This window comes from Balaenoptera borealis, assembly GCF_965194805.1.
Source record: "Balaenoptera borealis genome assembly, chromosome: 5".
In the NCBI taxonomy this organism is placed as follows: Eukaryota; Metazoa; Chordata; class Mammalia; order Artiodactyla; family Balaenopteridae; genus Balaenoptera; species Balaenoptera borealis.
Genome location: NC_138862.1, coordinates 18,957,204 through 18,976,390, shown reverse-complemented (window position 1 = coordinate 18,976,390; position 19,187 = coordinate 18,957,204). Strand labels below are relative to the sequence as shown.

At 40.4% G+C, this 19,187-nt stretch overlaps 1 protein-coding gene across 8 annotated transcripts in view; it reads left to right on the top strand.

Annotated features, from left to right (window-relative positions):
• Positions 1-19,187, top strand: part of LOC309628709 (uncharacterized protein) — a 309,465-nt gene that overhangs the window by 91,293 nt on the left and 198,985 nt on the right. The window contains exon 5 of one of the 8 annotated variants that reach the window (XR_014244645.1): positions 8,602-8,735. The exons of the other annotated variants lie outside the window; for them this stretch is intronic. The gene's annotated coding sequence lies outside the window, so the exon portion shown is untranslated. The remainder of the gene's footprint in view (positions 1-8,601; positions 8,736-19,187) is intronic. 8 annotated transcript variants of the gene reach the window in all.

Here is a 19,187-nt window from a genome sequence, read left to right as displayed (position 1 = left end):
GATGGGGGTGATTGGTGACAGTATTTGTATACACAGAAGGAGAGAGAATATTTCTTTAGATTCAGAGTCTCTGGTGTAAATAGAGCTGCTTCTTTGATTTTATTTCATAGCTAAATGATACTCGTGAGTGTTATAAATGTCCTAATCCAAGATCTCATCTCCAATTCCCTGCCGTAAGCTCTAAAACAAAGAGGACTTATCACTTGCTTTAATAGACTTTGCTCTTTATGTACCTAAAGACAGCAAAATTCCAATTAAAAGAGTATTGATTGCTCATAAATTAATGCCATCCATTCAAAATCAATGGTCACTGAACTTCTTTCAATGATTTTTATTGTGAGCCCTCTTGGCCCTTATACTTTGCTTATTAAATGTTCCACTGTAATTGTATGCCCAATTAATATGGACTATTCCTTCACTATTAATATATAGTTTTCGGATTTTAGTCTAGTTAGCATTGTTAGTCATTGCAAATGAAAGCCAGTGGAATCTTACAAACCCAAATGCCTTCCCTTGCCTGCCTTCAGAGATAATTTATATGCCCTCATTCCTCTGAGCTTAAAGCAGGTAAACATCTTCAGTTAAGCTGAACAGAAAAATAGAAATTCTCTGGAGTAGGAAGAAAACAGAACAAAAAACCCAAACCAGGAAAATAAAGCAGAGAACATGAACTATGTCATAGGGAAGTTATGACTGAATCAACAGGGGATATAATTTCATCGCCTGTGAGGCAAAATCATGACCAAACGTGCTTAGGGACACAGGCTATTGTACCTCTGTGAGGGGCTCCCCTAGAGCGTCATGCTAATTAAATCTGAAAGAGAGACACTTTGAGAAGCAACCAGGTGTCAGGCTGAAGTCTGGCAGTGGAGTAAGAGGAGCTGGGTGAGCTCAAGGAACACATTTCAGAAGACAGACGTGATCACTGTGTGAGGCTGGGGGAAATTGATCTTCCAGTTAAGTGGCTGGCCCGGGACTGTGAAATAACCTGTGGCCCATCAAGATATTTTTGTGACTCATGCTAACTCTTCAGACTCCAAGGATTGTACATCCCGCTTCTTCCCACTGGTGTCACAGTTAAAGGCCATTAAGGATAAGCAATCAAGCAGATTCTACCTACTTTGGCACTTCTATTCTGAAGAGATTTGTTCATTTATTTAACTAATGTCTGCTTTCTGCACGAGGGGGGCTCCTTTATGGCTCGGTGTGGGTGGGATAGAGGGCAGAACCCTAGGAGAGAAGGATATCCAGTGGAATTATTCTTTAGGGACCAGGAGACTCAGGATCTAATCTCAGCTCTGTCACAAATTGGTTGCAGCTTGTTTAATTTCTCTGTGTTTGTTTGCTTCTCTATAAATAAAGTTGTACCAAATAGCTGTATCCCTTCTAGATTTAAATTTTGTTCTACTATGAGATCTAGGATAGTATCCTCCAACTGTTTTGCTCTTGTACTTCCAAAAATAATTTTTAAAAGGTGTGTACCCCCCCATATTTTTAAATCCACATGTCATAAGTTTAGTTACAAAGGATGTAGTTTCCAACATATTGTATGTTGCATAAGGGTTTTTAATGTATTTTAATCAAAACTGTGGGCCTGTAGATTTAGCTTATCCAGCTTATGGTACATGCTGCCACATCATCTAATTAACAAAGCCAGTTCCTATTGTCAAATCATTCAGCCAAGTCAGACTTAGTTTTCATTAGAAAAGTCTGACTTTATTTTTTTCATTCAAATACATTTGTTAACATGCAACCTGGTGACAGCCATCTCATTTTAGAATACAAATTCTAGAATGATTAAATAAATAATTCGATACTCAGAAAACTAGTTAGCTAGCTAGCTAAAGCAGGAAGCCTTGCCATGAGTATTTCGTAATTTGTACTTTAAAGACTGACCTTCAAGAGCAATATGGTCCCCCAGTGTTCTTTTTTTTTTTTAAATGAATTTACTTATTCTATTTATTTTTTTTGGCTGCGTTGGGTCTTTGTTGCTGCACGCTGGCTTTCTCTAGTTGTGGTGAGCGGGGGCTACTCTTGGTTGGTGCGCAGGCTTCTCATTGCGGTGGCTTCTCTTTGTTGCAGAGCATGGCTCTAGGTGTGTGGGCTTCCGTAATTGTGGCACATGGGCTCAATAGTTGTGGCTCACTGGCTCTAGAGCGCAGGCTCAGTGGTTGTGGCGCACGGGCTTAGTTGCTCCATGGCATGTGGGATCTTCCCAGACCAGGGCTCGAACCCGTGTCCCCTGCATTGGCAGGCAGATTCTTAACCACTGCACCACCAGGGAAGTCCCTCCCAGTGTTCTTTTGCTTGGTGTCAGGTTGGCTAGTAAGCTTCGGGGCAAGATATCATGGTAGGTCTCGGGATGAGTGAGAGGTATGCCTTTCTTTTGTAAAGTGAGAGAACAGTGATTTTGAGATGAGAGGCAGAAAAGGAAAACTAGCAGCCTGCAGGCACATTATTGGGCAAATTTATTGTAGAAAGGATATATGTGGAAATGGAGGATCTGGAAATGGATTCACGTAAAACCACCATGATGCATATCTGCTGGGAAGTCTTCATGCCCCCCTGCCAAGGAGCATAAAGCCCAGATGCACAGAGGAGGGGTAAGAAGTATGATACTTTCCATTGTTATTTCACACCAGCTTATCAGTAGGGCCAATATTGCAAATACTGTCCTGTGTGAGGGTCAGCAATCCTCAGACCTGGTGCATACTCCCCTTTGAAATGAGTTGTCCATTATAAGACTTTCTATGATCAAGTTTCCAGGTGTGTTATTAGGGTAGTGTCACCTTATCAGCTAACATTTACTGAGACTAATTTGCAGGTGCTTGTGGGAATACAAAATATAATTTATGCAATCTATGCAATTTCTGGTTCTCCAGAAATCAGAATGTCTAGAGTCAAAATAAGGTACTGGTTAAAAGTGATGACTCTGGAATCATTTGCCCTGGGTTTGAATAGTGTCTCTGCAATTCTACTAGTATGATCAGGGCTAGCTTCAGCTTTCTCATCTGTTAAAATGGAGAAAAGGATACCTTTCCCAAAGTGCTTATTCTCTTTTCTCCATCTTCCCTCTTCCCCCACTCCCACATCCATTGTTTCATCTTCTCTGCTCCGGTCAATTCTTTGGGAAGGAGATGCCTGCAGACCACATTATCAAGGTTTCCGTACCAGTTGGTTGGCTTCCATTTGTTGCCAAAGAGAGGCACCAGTGGAGATCAGAGGGTGAAGGAAGAGAGAGGTGGGCTGTCTCTTCCTGGCTCTCATGCTGCTGTGGGCCGTGTTTCATGCAATAGCTGAGTCCCTCGGCTACCGTTCTGCTGATGGTCCTGGCTTCATATTTCCAAATCTAACCCTCTCATACCATCCCCATCTCTCGTGTCTTGAGGCCTAGAGATGGTAACGTCTTCTCACTATTTCCGGTCTCTGACCATATCATGAGAAAGACTTTTTAGCCATTTGAATTGGATTCTGATTCCTGATGGGACCCCAGATGATAAAAGGTTACTATTCTTTCATTCTTCAACAAATATTTATTGAGTCTATGATAACTCAGTAAATTCTGTTGTGTTCATTGCTGTAGCCCTAGGCATATACTATGGGATCAATTAATATTTGTTGAAAGAATACTTACCATATAGACACTGTACTGGGCCCTGGTGATTAAATGGTGAACAAGACAGACAAACTTTCTGACCTAATGAAGCGTTTTTTTCAATCTAACCGTGAGGATTGAGTGAGATCACATGAAACAATGTTAAGCCTGACACCTGCTTACTGAGTTAACCCATCCGAGAAACAAGCTTGGCCTTTTTTCCTCCTCTGTCAGCTGGTCATAAAGGACCCTTCCATGTGGCCAAAGGTGTGAGCTGAGGGAGAGGTGACGAAGCGACAATTGTGGATTACATAATAGTCTTGGTCACCTGATTAGGCAGCTTACTTGTGTTTGCTGGCTGAGTGTGCATCTAATCCATTTTACAGTGGACTGCTGGACCTGCTCAACCTTTATTTCTTTTTAATTCAAAAAATATTTTTTTTATTAAAAAAAAATTTTTTTGGCCGCGTTGCTTGACTTGCAGGATCTTAGTTCCCCGACCAGGGATAGAACCCACACCCTCGGCAGTGAAAGCGTGGATTCCTAACCACTGGACCACCAGGGAATTCCCCCTGCCCAACCTTTTACCTTAGTGGATGTGACAGAACCCAGGTCTTGATGCTCCAGCCACGTGATCACTTGGGGTCCCACAGTCAGATAATAAAAGGGCAATGCTAGAAGCTGCTTTTGGAATGGTGTATAGTTCTTTACTGGAGACTGTATGGCTTGCTCTAGAACGCTGTGGGCCTACATTGTGATTCTGCTATTTGAAACAGTCATAAACTCCACATGGTTCCTTTTCCACCACACAGGCCTCTGGGACCATAGGGTCTGCCAGGTTATATGACCCAAGAGACAGGGCTGAATGATCACAGACTGGACCTGCTCTGGGCTTCTCTGAAAGCTACCAGCCTTCCTTGTCAGCTGCCAAATAGATCAAAATAGGATTCCCAAATGAGGAAATGTGCTGCCTCTAGAACCTGAAAACGTTTATAAGGCAACATGCCTCTGTTTTAGGAGGTTCAATGAGCAATCATTTGCCCTTAACTTCAGAAGTGATGTTCTGGCAAACCCCCGGCTCCTGGACGCATCATTGATGTGGTGGCCTCCTGAGACTGCCACAGGATTTATGTTCTATACTCTGTCACATGCGTCTTAACCAAGGGCTCCACTGTATGTGCCACTTCCTGTTCATCTGGTTTGATTAATATAATGTCATTTATAGAGTGGACCAATGCGACGTTGTGCAAAAAGACAGTCCAGGCCTCTTCAGACCACATTAAAACAGGAGTGAGAGGATGTATATTATCATTAGATGTCTACCATAGATGTCTACCATTTTCTGTTCTATGTGAATACAGAATGCTTCTGATCCTCTTCATGTTAGGGAGAGAAAAGGATGCAAAACTGTCAGATGAAAGGTAGCATACCCTGTGTGTTAACCTGCGATAGCAAAGGTATCCTATCTAGCCCAGCAGCTGCCGTTGGGCTCATGCTTGTTTAATTTGGTAGCAGCTTGTTAGCCCCCACCATAATTAATTTGGTGTTTGAGAAGCCTGACTAGTGATTAAATTAAGAACTCACAGAGACCACCATCCCTGCCTTCTTTAAACTGTGAAGGTGGCAATGCCGCCCCACCCCTGTGCTTTTGTTTTGATTTACTATCTTGGTCAAGGAGGGAGCAGTTTCAGACCTTTCACTTGACCTTCTCCACTATGATAGCTTACACCACATATTAAGGAACCAATGTGATATATTTGGAGTCTGGTAGAAATGACCACTGGATGGCTTCACGGACCGAGTGAATGAACTATGAGAGGGACCTAGGCGAGGACTTCATTAATTACTGATCTTTATGTGTCCCAACAAGGGGACCGTGGTGATACTTTGGATCCCTGGGTATCAATCCAATTTAGAATCCTCCAATTCTTGAAAGGTCTGGGCATTCCTTTGTCCTCAATGCACGGTTACTTAAGTAAATGGCGTTAGCCCCTTGGAAGAAGGACTTGGGAACTTACTACTGAATATACTTACTATGGCGTTTCAGACTCTTTCTTCAAAGGGTAACTGGTCTTTCTAGAGTCAGTGGGTTGTAGGGTCTGAGAACAGGCTCATGTCTGGAAATCGAGCAAGAGATATCCAGTTTTTATTGAGATGGCTGCTCTCAGCTTCCTGGTCATCTTGATTATGTAAGTTCAGAACGACTGTCATCTGCTACCCATTTCGCCTTTAGGAACATTTCCATTGTTCTCTGAGCGTCAGGCTTCCCGGCTGTTATTCCAACCTTGCTTCTTATTGTGGGCATTGTGCTCACTTGCTTCCCAGGGTTAGGTGCTGCCACTTGGTCCCTGTTATTTCAGGATTCTGTCATCTCCATTACCATGAGGGAGCCCGGTTCTGTTAAGAACAAGTTTTCCCATTAGCCCTATTCATGACCGGCTTCGTGGACGTGTGTCCTGTGCAGTTGCACATAGCCCTGCACTTGGAAGGGTCCCACACTTTGTTTAATGCTCTGCTGTTGCAGGCTTGAAATTCTTTTTAAGCAAGGGACTCCACATTTTCATTTTGCACCAGGCCCTGCAAATTAGGTTGCCAATCCTGGCCCTGCTCTTCGGAATATGGCCGCTACTGAGCTCCCCGGTAATGCTGAAAACTTTCTCACCAGTGCATTCTTACTGCATCAGCAAAGGGAGTCTTCTGTGTGCCTACTTGCAGTAAATAGTAGGCTTTATGTAGTATATCTACTTTACCATGCCCACCTTTTTGAGTACTTTGATTCCTTATCCTACTCACCGTTATATCGGTTCTGCCATTTCTACTTCACTGAGTGTGGGCTATTGCTTTGTCTAAGTTTCCAAGAGCCAGCCTAGCTGTGTAGAAGCATTGTTTTCCAGGGTCCTTGCCAGATTATTAAATCTGTATTCTGAAAGAGGATTAATAAACTCTTCCTAATCCAACTTCACATCCCTCTCCTTTATCCCTTGATCCAACATTCTTTTAGAATCCGTATTCACAACCGTATTTTCCAAGTTTCTGGTCGTCTGTTTTAACCAGCTCCTGCAGAGCCATAGGTACATTCACTTCTGCTTTGAATCGGTGCTCAAATCACCCTTAGTTAGTCATTGCTTCTTTTTATGAATCAATGGACCTCAACAGCCACCCAATTCTATTCTTATAGTTGCCTCTTTCCTCCTCTCTCTCAAACACTAGATACACCACATTGGCTAGTGCTTTGCCTTCCAATGCTATCACATCCGTTGTACGAGTGAAAGTTTGAACAATTGCACTGCTATAGCATGCCAGATACTATGTGATCCAGCTCCCAAATCCCAATTTAGTGTCTTCTTCCTGGAACCACTCCTGGCATCAATCCACTTAAACTAGGTTCCTTGGAGAGATTCTGAGATAAGGAGCTGCAGGCAAGCAGTAGGTTTGTTGGGGAGTGTTCTTGGGAAATACACTGGTAAGGAAGCCAGGGTGATAAGATTGAGAAGACCAAGAAGCTGACCTCCCATACAGTTGCAAGGGAGGCTTCAGCTGATCCCAAGGGGAATTTTAGAGCTGGGATGGTCCTTCAGGTCCTCCTAAATAGAGGAAAGGGAGCTTGGCCTTCCATCCCCATAGCAGCTTGTCATTAGCTGTGGGACCACCTTCCCCAGGAGATGTGACCTCGGGCAAAGCAGTTCCTGTGACAGAGGCAATTCCCAGTGTGGGATGCAGCTGTGAGCCCTCAGCCACTGGGAGTTGGGTGGGCCACCTTCAAAAGAGGATCTGGACAGACCACTACTACGCTGTAGCCAAATCGCAGCCCAGATACTAACGTCCTCCTGAGACTGCACGATACGAACTAGAATGGACACATCTGAACACTAGAATTTGAACATCTTTTATCCTCTTGCATATCAATTTTCTGTTGACAGGCTAGATATTTCCATTGTAGCAACAAAGACATTCCGAGAGTGGTCACAGCAATGGTAAAATTGGACATGTAAATAAATATTAAAAAGTTTTGACAGTTTTAGCTACATTTAGCTTAACATTGTGTTTATGCTTGTTACTTGGCACAGCTTCTGTTGTTCCTGAGAGTATCTCAGAATATGCTGATTTAATTTCCTTTCTCTGCCATTTTTACTTCATTTGTTCCACCACATTGACTTTCCTGCAGTTAGCTGACAATATAAATAGAAGCAGAAGAGCTCAGAAATCTATCCCAAATGCTACCCCAAGCATGGTTAGTAATTTCAAATACCGTGGCTTCTGCATTATATCTTCTTTCCCTTTTATTCCTAATGATGCTTACCTGCTTTGGTTCTCAGGAAAGAGTCTACGTGGAAAAATTTCAGCAATTCTTGCCCTAGAGAGTCTTGAAACAAAAACTGACATCCACTGTCAAGCACGTGGAAAGTCTAATAGATAAGACAGAGAAGCTTTTCAGCTTCACCCCAAATGAAAGCTTTAGTTGAGCTGACTTGGAATCTGCTTTGCAGATTGGCTATGCAATTTTGATATTTCATGGTTTTGGTTTCTCTTCAAAATCATGCTAAGGTCATGGTCTCTCATGAAGTTTTATTTTTAATAGTCTATTTTTTTTCTTCTTACGAATCAAAGAACACAATTGCCTGAAATCATTTTCCATTGGATTGGGACTTTAACTGGCTGATAGAAGTAATTGCTTAAGGTGAAAGAACATTTTTTTCTCACTTGAAGTAGATGAGCCCAATTACTGTTTATGATACAGGTAATTGTTAAACACTATTGGCTGGTGACCTGTGACTCCTCATTCACTTGTCCCCTTTGGGAAGGAATAGGGATGCTCTCCTTACTTGGGGCTTTGCTCTGCTCAGCTGTACCATCCTCCAGAGCACACGCCCTGCATCCCAAATGTGTCACCAACAGGTTCCCTATTATACAGGGTAGGCAGGTCAGAGCCATTGGCATCTGTGTAAATGATGAGCTCTGTTTCCTCATAAATAACCTGAATATTCATGTCCTATTTGAGATTCTAGAGCCTTCCTCTTCATGGATGCAATAAGAACGACACATATACCTATCTTGCCGTGGTGGAAAATAACCTCAAATCTCACTCTCAATGTTCTTGTTGCCGAAAAATGATTTCCAATGTCAGATCACTGCACAGAAGGTAAAGAGTTATCTGAACTTTTAAACAACATAAAATAATTTTAAAACATTCCACAGAGCAACTGAAGCAAGGGGTGGTGATTCACTTAGTCTTTGGAAGACATCCTTAAATTCATCTCCAGAGCAATACTGAGAAGGAAGACAGATTCTCCTCATTCTAACTTTTGAATCCTAGGTGAGGCTATTTGCAATCATGAGCTTTAAAATCAGACAGTGGCCACCACATGTTTCCTGGGAGTATCTGTCTTCTGCACAGGAATCCCTATTTTTTAAATAGAGCTACGCGAGGACTGGGCCTTAACTGCATCACCCCCATTAAACCAGAACTCTCACAGCCAGATGATATAGGCTTCCCTCAAACACAAGAGGAAGTGAGCACAGGCAATGTTTCTGAGGCTGTTCTCAAAACACATCATTATCTGGCTTTTCTGTTTCAATAATTTGTAAGCAGGCTGCCTACTCTATAAACAGACCAGCAGGAAAGCAGAAAGGCGTGTGAGCTATTGAATCTCTACTACCTGGGGCTTGGGAAACAACATCAATTTTACTGCATTGAAATGTGGAACTGACTTTGAGGGAATGTCATTTGGATTATGACCGTTGGAGAAGCCTGGGCTATTTTAAGGAATGTGGAGAGACACTCATTTCATGACACTTACTTGCCTGGTATCCCTATGAGAAATGTTAGCTAATGGTTTTTAACCAACGTTTCCAGCAAGATTCAGGAGTAGAAATGTGAACAGAAGCTCAATATAGTTATTTATTGCTGTGTCCTGCTATGAGCACTACTTGTTTCATACATGATTACAGTAAAGGTCTCAGGCTGAATCTAAGCCATGCTCACCCCTGGATTCCTATATATTTAGGTATATCTTGAGTCCTGAAGGAGGCTTTGGTGGGTAGTGGGGATCCTAAGAGTAGCATGTGTCTATCACTTGTACTCTGGATGGGCCAACTGGCCTCATCCCAGACCTTATGAAGAGGGATTACAATAAAAAAGAATATGTATAAAAGAACTGTCTAAAACCTCCAAAAGGTATTTAATGCACAAAAGCATTGCTTTGAGGCTTTTATTGCAGAGTATAGCCTTAGAGGAGGGTGAAGAGTACTTGGCTGTTGAGGGTCAGTAGGCACGTGGACCCAACGTAGAACAAAATGAGGCCGTGTAGCATCAGGCCAGACCTGCCTGGACTTGGCTGTAAGGGGAGGCTGGCAAGGCCACGAGCCACACTGTGTGGGCACTGACGCCCTTGGTGTCCACATGGGACAGCACTGTGCTCCTTAGACAGAGGCTTGACGGCTGCCTGGCAGCTTTTCTGTGTTTTCTCTGTGACCAGTGATTCTCAACTAGTGGCAGTTTTTTCCTGCCGGGGACATCGGGCAATGTCCAGAGACATTTTTCAGTTAACACAATTTGGGGGGATGCGGTGGGAGGGTGAGGGGGTGTTGCTACTGCTCTCTGGTGGGTGGAGGCCAGGGATATTGCTATACATCCCACAGTACTCAGGACAGTCCCCACCTCCCCTCCCAAACAAATAATTACCCAGTTCAAAATGTCAGTAGCACCAGCGTCTATGACTAACTTGCACCTATGACTGTATCACTGTAGTGGTGTTGAGCAAGAAAGGACAAATATGGAGGCATCGCTGGGTAAATGAGAGGATCTGTTCCACAGGCACGTCTCAAACATCCTGATGGGGGCTCCAAGCCTTGTGAGAGGGCTGCAAAGGGAAGGGGCTTCTGCCGCAAACGAGGGGTGTGGAGCCAGATACCTGTGACCTGGGAAAACATGCAATACATGTAAATATCTCCATAGTCATGGTCCCTTTGTAAGCTTTCAGATCCTTTGAAAGAGCTGCACCTTATCCTTAAGGTCACAAGTACCAGATGGGTGAGGTATTGCCAATTGCTTGGCAGTTTTATTCCTTTTTAAATTCAGTCAACATGTGTTGACTGTCTGTTACACTGCAGGCATTCTAGACATAAGGGAGATAAGAATAAGACAGACTCAGTTGCAGTCTTCCTGAAATTAAATTCTAGTGGAAGAAGTTGACAGAAATGAATAAATATTCAAATAATTAATTAATTACTATTGTTTTAATGGATCTATGGGAAAAATACACAGTACTATGAAAGTATATAAGGGAGATCCTAACCCAGTTTTGGCCTTCAGAAAGAATTTTCCCTGATGAAGGGATGCCCTTGCTCAGGTTGCTTGGGCTTCCTTATAGCGTGGCAGCTGGGTTTCAAGAGCAAACCCCAAGAGACCAAGGCTGAAGTACACGCAGTTTATGATCTAGCCTTGAAATTCACAGTGTGTCACTTCTTTCATACTCTTGGATAAGGCAGTCACAAGGATACAACTGTTTCAAAGAAAGACACTACAGTTTCATGTGAGAGATGCCATGATCATATTGTAAGAAAAGCAAGAAAGATGGGAGATATTGCTGCAGCCATCTTTGGAAAACACAGTTGGCTGTAAGTAAAACAAGAGCAAATCAGTACAAATTTGGGTTTAAGTATCTTCTCTTTTTTGAACCAGATATAAAACTCTAAAGAAATAAGGAGATCACATAAAGATATCTCTAAATATAATGTTAAATCAATAAAAAATAATCAGCGAGTGAAAAGTTATAGACTCTAGGAAGCTCGGCTGGTGAATACAATAATAATTTATTAATCTTAGTCTTAGGTTCAGATTTTAGATTCTTTGGAAGATTGTTTAGGTTCACGTAGGCCCCAAATGTATAGGTCCATCTAAGGTCTCATAGTTGCCAGTAGGGTGCTCTAAGACTAGAGTAGTTTTGTAAAAACAAAAGGTTTTGTTGTTAGAGAGATGCTATGTCTTGTGTGTGTGTGTGTGTATGTGTGTGTGTCTGCCTGTTTTGAAGCTGTTGTCCAACAGAACTTTTTTTTTTTCTGGTTATAAAAGTCTATTTCTGTTGAGAAAAAGGCTGCACAAGTTCAGTGTATATAAAGAAGACACGCTGGTATTGGTTGGTAATTGAACAAAGCTCTGGGCTGTGGAGCACACCTTGCTGTGATGTCATCTCTCTGCATTTATTAGAATGAAAATGTCTTAATCTTGAGCAAACAAAATGGAGAGCTCTGAAGAGATGCATGTATACTCCTGAAGAATTGCAGGGAAATCAACATATTCTAGCAGAATATTCTCCCTATTTTACCTGAGATCAGTGGTTTATGAGTTTTTATGATCATTGAAATCATAATTTTCCATTGAATTATTGGCCACTCTTAAGAGATTTGAATTTCACAGGTTGAGCCAATAGTCCAGCAAAGTTATTACTGTTTATCTTGCAGACTGTACTATCTTTTTTCAACATGAAATTTTAGGGATTTCTTAGATAATTTTATGGGATTGACTCTTTTGTTGAGCTTATAATAAAGTCCTTCAATGACAGTGCTTGACTGAAGAAATTTTCATAATTATATTGACCTGAGAAAATGTCCTTGCCAGAGACACCACCAGTTTATCACAGAATACAAATACTGTTCATCATGGGAAAGCAGAGGATGCGGCCAGTGTGGTCTGCAGAAGGCAGGAAATATGTGCCCCAGACGATATGGAGACTAATTTTGTTAAACAATTGTTGCAGGTCACGTTCCCAGAAAACAGATTCTGAAGCAGAGGTTTGTGGCAGGGGGTTTACTGGGGAGTGCTCTTGGGATCAATAGCTCTGGGAGAATGAAGGAAATAGGACTGGGCAGACAGTGAAGTTGAACTTGAATGTGGTTCCAACGAAGGCCTCAGTTGATCCCATGGGATGTGGAGGAGCTGAGATGGTTCTAGAGTGTTCCGAATAGAGGCAAAGGGGCCAGGGCCTTAGATCCCAATGTTAACCATCATTGGATGTGGGCTGACCCAGAAGAGGGGGCAGAAATTTGGGTGAAGTGACTCTTTTTATGCACAAGCAATTCCTGGAGAGAGGCTCAGCTGAAAACCCTCAGCAGTCAGTAATTGCAGCAGCTAGAACATGTCCCAGTTCTGGAGCGGGTGCATCACAGCATCTATCATAAAAGGTTTTTTGTTTTTGTTTGTTTTTTTTTAAAAATTTATTTGTGGCTGTGTTGGGTCTTCATTTCTGTGCGAGGGCTTTCTCTAGTTGTGGCAAGCGGGGGCCACTCTTCATCGCGGTGCGCGGGCCTCTCACTATCGCGGCCTCTCCCGTTGCGGAGCACAGGCTCCAGATGCGCAGGCTCAGTAGTTGTGGCTCACGGGCCCAGTTGCTCCGCGGCATGTGGGATCTTCCCAGACCAGGGCTCGAACTCGTGTCCCCTGCATTGGCAGGCAGACTCTCAACCACTGCGCCACCAGGGAAGCCCCATAAGAGGTGTTTTTTTTGAGCTACTGAAGGATACACCATGAGCACCATAAAACCTAGGTTATCAAATGTAGATGATGAAGGAAGCTTTATTTTAGGGAATAAATTGCCATTCAGAACCCACCATAATCAAGCCCAAGATCCATCATACTAGTTCTCATCACCTGGTGATACTGATTAATTACATGGCAGTGAAATGTTAGATTTGTATCATTTCCAGAAGTTTCTGTGTAAGATGCTTCAAGTTTCTGCAAATTTGCAACAATTCTCATACTTAATTGTGAGTACAAGAGGAAAATGAATGCATTCTGGATGATTTTTATTAATAATCATAAAGATAGTTTAAATCATCAAAGATGTTTGTTTTCAAGGCCCTTCGTCCTGCTTCTCAAGGCCAAATTGCTAGAGGCTAGAGCTAGACAACTGTGTTGTAAATGTACTATTTTCCCTCTGGATAGGAAATTGCAACTTTCCATATCAAGAGGGGCATCGCAGACGTCTCCTAGGAAAGAACTGGTTCACATCCAGTAGGAACCAAATGCTAGGCATTAATAACAGAATGGCCCAATTATAGAATCTCATCCATAGGGAGACAGTATATGGTAGTTAAAGTTAAAAAGCATAGATTCTACTTGGTTCAGAGCACAGCTCTTCCATTCTTTTGCTTGGTGCCCTTGGGAAAATTAAGTTCTCGGTTACTCAATTTTCTCATCTCTAAAATGGGTATAATAAATAACACAGTACTAGGGTTTTAAAGATTGAATGACTAATATGTGTGTATGGCAGATAGTAAGCACTTTATAGATGTTTGTTATTATAATATTCAGTTGTGGTTTTTTTGAGGAAAAATATGAGGGAACCAGCTTTCTCTGTATCAAATTATTGCACCATTTTTTTGATGCTGGAGGTGTACCTTTGCTGTTGGAAAAAACCAGATAACGTTGGTTGTAATGAGTCAGAATCTTTGAATGATCTTGTGATTGACATGTGAAGAGGGGTGGGATAGGGAGGATGGGAGGGAGGCTCAAGAGGGAGGGGATATGGGGATACATGTATGCATATAGCTGACTCACTTTGTTGTACAACAGAAACTAACACAGCATGTGAAGCAATTATACTCCAATAAAGATGTATTAAAAAAAAAAAAAGAAAACAATCTTGTTCTAGATCTTTTAAAGAGGGTTAGATTGGAAATTTATTTTTAAGAAAAATCTATGTGTCTTACATTTTTGGTATGTTATCTCACTGAATCTTCATACCAATCCTGAGACTGGGGCTGTAAATTTCTCCTTTCTACATATGGAGGAAAACAACGCAAGAGGTTATGAGAAGAGACTGGAGTAGAGTTTGGGATCTGAAAACAGGTCAGTGTGATGTCATTGCAGTGCTGGGGTGGGGGTGGTGTCCCCCGAGGTGCAATTGAGGTTGGATGGCCAGCGTCCGTTCCTCACTGTGACCAGCTGCAAAGCTGAGCTCGTAATAGCAGAACCATTAGCTTTGCCTTCTCTGAGACCATTTGCCTTTGGGTTACTTAGTTATTTTAGTAGAGCAAAAAGCATGAAAACTCCTTTGGTCATATAATTACTAAATTACTTGGCATGTCTCCCCAGGAGTATAAGACAAAGGTATCCTTGCAAAACAGTGTCTTTTCTTTTCTTCTCTTTTTTCTTTTCTTTTCTCTTCTCTCCTCTCCTCTTTTCTCCTCTCTTCTCCTTTCCTTTCCCCTCCCCTCCCCTCCTCTCCTCTCCCCCCCCTCCCTTCTTTCCTTCCTTCCTTCCTTCCTTCTCTTGCTGGTTAAAAATTAAGTTATACAAGTAAGAAAAGGTATTAATGTTTGCCAGAGGTCACTGGGAATCAATATATTTTTGTTTCAAGACAGCTTGTATTGCAGTTGCATCATGGATATTTGGAGAAAGAAGAGCAAATAGCTAAAGGAAATAGCTTTGATTGTGAAAATTGTCTTCTTGAGGGCCTGTTTCTAATCTTTTCTACTATAGAATGTTATGTTGATTTAGGAAATTAACTTTGCATTTTAAAAAACTATAATTTGGAATAGAACTACATTTAGATCAGAGAGAAAGATAAATATGTGGTTTTGAAATTTCTAAAATCTTACATTTGAGTAGTTCTTCTTGTAGTTGCTCAGTTAACATACTTTCTTTTTCTATAAATAAAATGGCTTGCAATCTTTTTTCTGTTCCAGGAAGTCTCAAGCTATCCCTGAGGACTAAATCTTGAGAGAAATAGAGGAGCAAAATTTCTTTTTGTGAATTTGTAAAGAATATTCAATTATTTAAAAATATACTGATCTAGAAATCACAAAAGAAATAAAGTTTATATTGTATTTTAAAAATAAAAGTGACTCAGTGGATTTGCATGGTCCTTTGCTCTAAATTAGCTAAGGAAAATCAGGTAGAGGATGACACAGTATAATTAAAATATAGGAGGGGAATAACCATGAGTTAGGATAAGAAGATAAATCAAAAGAATAAAGAAATGAAAAGATCTTTTTGTACGTATAAAACCCTTTTTAAAAAATAACCATGTGACTGGAAGAGAATAACAGTGAAACGTTTAAGTGGGAGTATGTGGAAAAGAACAATTCTAGATCAAAAATAGTCTACATACATAGTAGTTATCTGAGCTTTCCGTAGTAGATATACTAATATCAGTGGCTCTCTATTGGTTCCTTTGAATACAAAATTAATAGAACATATTAAAAACAAACATTTACCCTCTCTCAAGCCAATAAAAATGTGAGACAATTTTTCTACTAAGTCATTTAGCACTATGACCAGATGGTTAAAGAAGATCAATTTTAAGAGTTGATTTTCAAATTTTAGAGGAAACTGCTGTTGGTTTTCTGTTTGGTGCACTTCATTTGCATATGAAAAATGCTTCCATAATATTGTAGTTCATTTACTCGTTGAACAGCTTGAATATATATTGTGGCTTTACGGTGCCAAAACAACCAGTTGATCTGATAAAATTACGAGTAGATTTATGGGTGGAGGAGAAAGTAGTAATAAATCTGTTATATGTCAACTTGCAGAAGAAAGAAACTATTTGCCTACTCCCCAGTGCTCCTCAACTTTGCAGTTGGTTGAATTTACATTGTGCAGAGAAAACGTGATGGTATTAGTACTTGGTTATTGATTAATCCTGTTAAAAAGAGTAAGTTACTTGTTGCTTTAATTAATTGATTTTTAAAACTGCCAGTAAAATTCTTGAAAAATGATAGACATGTATAAACACAGTCTGAATACACACTCATATAAAATTTAACCGATATTTGGATGCCCACTCTCTCAAGGTGTCTTGTTAAAATAGTGAAATAATGATTCAGTGCTTTAATCACTTTTTTTAAATGATTGGTTGACCATATAAGCAAAAAATATCTTTCATCCTGCATACTTGATTACATAGATCTGTTATTTGAATGAAGGAACAGACTTTTCTGGTTAATACTATCTAAATGATTGTTAGGCAGGTACAGCCTCTGTTTAAATGTGACTTTGTCTGTAGTGGACATTATTGTTGCTTCTCCAGCATCAATTCCATTCCTCCTTTACAATAGAGGAGCCACTAATCCAGATAACTGGCATGAGCTCTAGCTTTAGAACTAGACTCTAATTGTCTTAGCCTATAGTGCAATCCCATCTCCCTGCTCATGGTGATAGGTTCAGATTGGTTCACATGACATGAATTGTTCCAATCAGAGTGAAGCCCTGATTGGCATTTATTCAAAGCTTGGGAGAACAGAAGTTCTCTCTCCTTCTGGATGGTGTAGTGTCTTGATGTGAGGGCTGGAACTGCTATAGATACTTTGCTACTATAAGGAAAGCCACTCTCAGGATAAAGCTGGCACACCAGGGTGGTAAACCTCAGTGAATGACAGAGAACTATAGGCATACCTTGGAGATATTGTGAGTTCAGTTTCAGACCACCACAATGAAGCGAATATCATGATAAAGCAAGGCACACAACTTTTTGGTTCCCCAGTGCATATAAAAGTTATGTTTACACTATACTGTAGTCTATTAAATGAGCAATAACATTATGTCTAAAAAACAATGAACATGTCTCAATTAAGAAAATATTTTATTGCTAAAAAATAAAGCCTTCAGTGAGTTGTAATCTTTTTGCAATAGTGATCAAAGATTACTGACCGCAGATTACCATAACAAATACAACAATGAAAAAGTTGGAAATGTAGTGAGAATTACCAAAATGTGACAGAGGCACGAGGTGAGAAAATGCTGTTCGCAAAATGGTGCTGATAGACTTGTTCGATGCACGGTTGCCATAAACCCTCAATTTGCAAAAATACACAGTTATCTGCAAAGTGCCATAAAGCGAGGTATGTCCTTATCAAAGCTACCAGAAGCCTAAATGTCCTCTGGACTGCATGAGCCAGTGAATTTCAGTTTAAGCCAGTTTATGTTGGCTTCTCTGTTACTTGCAAATGCAGTTATCCCAAGAGATCCAACAACGCAATAGCACCAAGACCAAGGACTCTTATTAGTCTTGGTTCTACTCTTCCCCACACACAAACACCCGTAAGAGACTCCCTTTCTCTTCCAAAGCTGTTTCTAAATTGTGGTTTGGGATTTAGACAGGATTAATGTAAGGGTAAGTTCTCCATACTTAAATACCTTAGCTTTGGAAAGCCTTCAAATATTTGGATGCTGCAGAGTTATTTTAACTTTTTATTTTGAAATGATTATGGACTTACAAGAAGTCGCGAAAGCAGTACAGAGACTCCCTTGAATCTTTCACCCGGCTTCCTACAGTGAGTGATAACTTATAGAACTATAGTTCAATATCAAAACAAGAAAATTGACATAATTTAATATGACACTGTGCAGTGTTTATTTATTTATTTATTTATTTTCTTTGGAATAAGCTTTGAAGTTCTCTTGCCTCAGAGAATTTTTCTGGAAAACTCAAATAACATATTGTCTGAAATTTTACTGGATAACTTTGTTGGGATGCGCCATCCAAATCATTATAAGAAAATGCTTACAAGTTTAAAAGAAAGCTGAATTATTGGTAACTAAATGGTTTATTAATTGTTATTATAGCTGGCATATTCATTTTAGTAGGTTAAATGCATGATGTAATATAGTTACATTTATTTGGCTTCTATATCTTTATCATAGAACTTTCTAGCTGTGTGACCTTGGACAAGACAATTAGCTTCTCTTGGCTCCTGGATTTTATCATCTGTAAAGTGGTAATACAGTAATATGTTCCTTTCAAGATGAAACAAGAAAATGGGTACAGGGAATTCCCTGGCAGTCCAGTGGTTAGGACTTGGCGCTTTCACTGCTGGGTTCAATCCCTGGTCAGGGAACTAAAATCCCACAAGCTGAGAGGTGCAGCAAAAAAAAAAAAAAAAAAAAAAAGAAAGAGTACAAAGCAGTTAGCTCATTGTCTAGTACATAGCAGGTACTTAATACCTGGAATCTATTATTATTATCAATATCACTTAGATATAGATATACATATATGTATATATATATATATTGCATGTATATATGCCATATATATATATGTATATGTATATATATGCCAATATGTACATACACAAAGAAATATATCCATTTTATAGGGCTCAGGGTATTATTTAAATATTTAAACAAATACATTGTTAATGGTTGTAGCTCTGTTTTTTTTGACATATTGCTAAGCACATCTGTAATTTATTTGAGTTTACATCCTTGGAGAAAATACAACCTGTGATTATATTTTTCTTATGAAAAAACTTGATCCATTTTTTGTGAAAGTTGGGGGAGGTGTTTATATCAGACATCAAACCTCCAGCAAATAGCTGGGTGCATTACTAAAATACTGGTCATGGTGTTTATACCCCATAGGCAAAGCTAAGAGTATCTTCTAGGTAACAATGACTGAAGTTCTTCAGATTGATCTTATGTTCTACCAGTTTCCAAGATGATTGAGTGCTTTCATGAAGAGATGCTTAACAAACTAAGGAAGTTCTCATTTTTTTGCCTCATGTGCCTCTAACAGTGCTTTTCAAAGGGTGGTCAGTGGAACGCCCCACATTGATATCACATGGTGATTTTCAAGGAACTAATCTAGCCCTC